Source organism: Bos indicus x Bos taurus, chromosome 5, assembly GCF_003369695.1.
Source record: "Bos indicus x Bos taurus breed Angus x Brahman F1 hybrid chromosome 5, Bos_hybrid_MaternalHap_v2.0, whole genome shotgun sequence".
Taxonomy (NCBI): domain Eukaryota; kingdom Metazoa; phylum Chordata; class Mammalia; order Artiodactyla; family Bovidae; genus Bos; species Bos indicus x Bos taurus.
This window is the reverse complement of record NC_040080.1, coordinates 76,930,863-76,934,950: the sequence shown is the minus strand read 5'-3', so window position 1 is coordinate 76,934,950 and position 4,088 is coordinate 76,930,863. Positions and strand designations below refer to the sequence as shown.

Sequence of the window (4,088 nt, the reverse complement as noted above, 5' to 3'; positions counted from 1 at the left end):
CTCATGTCCATCGAGTTGGTGATGACATCCAATCATCTCATCCTCTGTCGTCCCCTTCTCCTCCTGCCTTCAATCTTTACTAGCATCAAGGTCTTTTCCAATGACTCAGTTCTTTGCATTAGGTGGCTAAAGTATTGGAGCTTCAGCTTTAGCATCAGTCCCTGCCAATGAATATTCAGAACTGATTTCCTTTAGGATGGACTGGTTGGATCTCCTTGCAGTCCAAGGGACTCTCAAGAGTCTTCTCCAACACCACAGTTCAAAAGCATCAATTCTTTGGCACTCAGCTTTCTTTATAGTCCAACTCTCACATCCATACATGACTACTGGAAAGACCGTAACTTTGACTAGATGGACCTTTGTTGGCAAAGTAATGTCTCTGCTTTTTAATATGCTATCTAGGTTGGTCAGAGCTTTTCTTCCAAGGAGCAAGCGTCTTTTAGTTTCATGGCTGCAGTCACCATCTGCAGTGATTTTGGAGTGATTTTTGAGGGTAACAGGGAACCAATTCATTTTCTTGAAAAGTAGAGAAAGAAAAGAATCATATATTTAATCTGCCTTTCCTATATAGACTGTACCATGGGGTAGCCAAGTAACATAAAATTATATCAGCAAATAAATGAAAATAAAATGATAAAATTAAAATGTAAGCATTTTTGCAATCTTCAGTGAATTAATGGAGCTAAGCATTAAGCATCAATGGCTTCTAGTATCAAAAAAGTGAGAAAACTGGATGTAGTGTGCTTTCTAACACATTTGATTAGTTGGCTGGATTTCAACTGCTACTTCATAAGAAATAGGAAAGAGGAGAATTTTACCTGCACCATGAGTGTGTAATCAGCAAAATCCAGACTTTGGAATACTCTATAGGTCAAATGGTTTTAGATTCTTCAAAAAATGTATTTTAAGAAAGAGGAATAACGGAGAGTCTGCAGATTAAAAGATTCTTAAAAGACATATTAGGTTTTTTTTTTAATTGAATTTTCTGCAATATTGCTTCTGTATTCTATTTTGGTTTTTGGCCATGAGGCATGTGGGATCTTAGGTCCCCAACCAGGGATCAAACCACACCCTCTGCATTGGAAGGTGAAGTCTTAACCACTAGACTACCAGGGTAGTCCCCATAGACTTTTTAAAAATGGGGCAAGACTAAACTGCAATGCCTAGAGACACTTACATGATTAAATCACAAAGAAATGTAAAAAGCAAACATTGTAAGAGTCATGATGGTGATTATTTTGTAGAAAAGGAATAGCCTTTGGGATGCGCAACATGAAGGGACTTCTGGAGTAGTTGCAAGGTTTCTTTTTCATAATGGGGTGGTGGTTACAGGGGTGTTGGCTTTTAATAATTCACTTTTATACATTTATTTTGTGTCACTTTCTGTATCTGTGCTTTATTTAATAATAAAAAGGTTAAAAAAAAAACATTCTAGAAAAGAAGTTTCTAATTGGCCTAGTATGGTGAACAAGGATATCTGTTGGTTAGGGAAATTACAGTCCCACCATATTGTATTTATAGGATTAAAAGCTATTTCCTAAAAGATACTGGAGTTGCTATAAGGATTGGGCAAAAGCAGCTAGGCAGCCTAAGCCCACTACCTTTTATTACAGTACAGTCACCTCAGAAATAATTCCATATTGCATATTAGCATTTGAACAGGGAAATCAAGATAGATTAGAGTCAGGATAACTCCTGGCTCCTGGTCCCCCAAGTGGTGTAAGCCAGTCATCCCCTCTGACAATTGATTTTCTTATAGGCCCTTGACTTTTTCTTCTCTTTCTCTCTCTCTCTCTTTTTTTTTCTTTCCACGGGAAGGTTTTATTACGCACAGAAGGAAAAGGCTCAGTCCTTCTTCGCTACCACTTTCCTCATGGTGGCCAGGACATTGCTCAGCTCCTCATTCTTTCTCTTGGCAGGAACGTGTGTCCCCACCCTGTTCTTGATGAAATTGAGGGCCAACTTGTCCTTGGAGACTTTGAACAGTTCCATGAGCTGCCACTCATCAGGGGCGAAGCCGCACATGTCCTGCACAAACTTGGTGTGTTTGGTGAAGCGGTGGCAGCTATGTCTCAGTTTGCTCACTTCTTGTTCTTGGTCACCTGTGGCCCTTGTTGAGGCCTATGGCCATGGGATGGCACAGAGCCATGGCTGATGCTCTTCAGTGGCTGCCATGGGAAAAGCTACTTTTTCTTTTGTTATATTTGCTTGAAAGAATTTGAACTCAGAATAAGTAGTACTAATTGTCTTTGATAATATCAAAATCAGAAGTCAATACTGAACAAAACAAACCAGGTTTAGACATCAGCTATGTTGGCTAATTAAGGCAGTTGGATACGCAATCATTTGTTCATAAGGTACTCCCAACTTCTGCTGATCATTCATTGCTATTAGACAATGACTATCTGAATAACTATGGATGGTGTTCCTGAGAGCCTGCCTCAGAGTCTCTGACTGAACACATTCATTTATAAAATATTTATGGACTATAAATGGCCAATCAGAACCTGAGAAGGTGCTCAACATCATTAACTGTTAGATAAATGCAAATGAAAACAACAATTAGATACCATTTCACACCTACTAGGATGGTTAAAAAAAGACAGATAATAGCAAGCGTCAGTGAGGATGTGAAGAAATCGGAAATCTCATTAATTGTTGGTGAAACTGTAAAATGGTTCAGCCATTTCACAAAAACAGTATGGCAGTCCCTCGGAATGTTCAACACAGAATTTTCATGTGACCCAGCAGTTCCACTCCTTGACATATCCCCAAAAGAATGTATCATATGTGTCCACACTAAATCCTATATGTGACTGTTCATAGCAGCATCTTCATAATAGCTCAAAAAGTGGAAAGAACCCAAATGTGCAGCACCTGATGAATGGATAAACAGAATGTGATATATTCATACAATGGAATGTTTTTCAGCCACAGTAAAAGAACGAGACAAGAAAAGACCACACATTATATGATTCCATTTTTATAAGATGTCCAGAATAGGCAAATCCAGAGAAAAATAAATTAGTGGCTTCCAAGGGTTGCGGGGAGGAAAGAGGATGAAAAGTGTTAATGAGTGAAGGATTTCTTTTTGAGGTGATAAAAATGTTATAAAAATTATGAACTGGCGTGACTATACTAAAAGTGAATTGTGCACTTTAAAACAGTGAATTTTATGGTACATCAATTCTTTCTCAATAAAACTGTTACAAAAAATATTTATTGACTGCTCATTCTGTGCTGGAAAAATCTTCTAAGTTCTGGAAATAATGTAGTGAAGACATCAAAGACCCTGCTCTCAAAAAGCTTTGAATAAAGAGATGGATCTGCTGAGTCCAAACTTATGTCCCTGATAGGCTGTACGTAGATGAGGGTCCTATCACTTTTTGCCAAGGGAAAAATTTGTCAGGGTAGTTGACCTCAATAGTAATCTTCACTCTACCCTTTTCTGAAGCTTTTTCCACTAAGAATATATAAAGAAGAAATTGTCAAAGAAGTAGAAAAGAAGAATAAACTATCACAGATTACAAGAATTTCAAGAAGGTGAGAGTGAAAGAAATCTAATGCTGCAGAAAGGTCAAGAAATATAAGGATCTAAAAATAGGCTTTGGATTTGACAATTAGGATTTCACATGATAATCTCTTAGTACAGTTTCAGCGGAATGGTAGAGGCAGAGCAATTTTGTAATGGTTGTACATAGCCCAGTGCTGGATATAGAGTAGTTGCTAAAGAAATATTTGTTGGATTGAGAATAAGTATGCTGTGAGTTAAGTAAAAAAAATAAAGACAATGCTTATGACAAGTTTGTATGAGAAGGGAAAATAGGTAGTGGGTGGTGTTTGGGAGAATAAGAGTTAAGGAGTTAATTTTTTAGTATGAGAGAAATTGATTGTAGTCTGAGAATGTGTTGCTAGTAGGGAAGAAAAATTTGAATGTAATGGAAAGAGAGAAAGTAGCAAAGTCTGGAAGAGGTGTGAGGATCCCTCTGAGATTAAATTATTCCTATAGATGCAAGAATATTTTCAGAGATGGGAAAGAAGTTTAAGAAATATTATTTGATGACTTCAAGTTTCTTTATTAAGCAGAA

The 4,088-nt window shown here is 37.4% G+C and overlaps 1 pseudogene; it reads right to left on the bottom strand.

Annotated features, from left to right (window-relative positions):
- Positions 1 to 1,824: 1,824 nt before the first annotated feature.
- Positions 1,825 to 3,171, bottom strand: LOC113893750 (annotated as a pseudogene).
- Between the last annotated feature and the right edge of the window lie 917 nt (positions 3,172 to 4,088).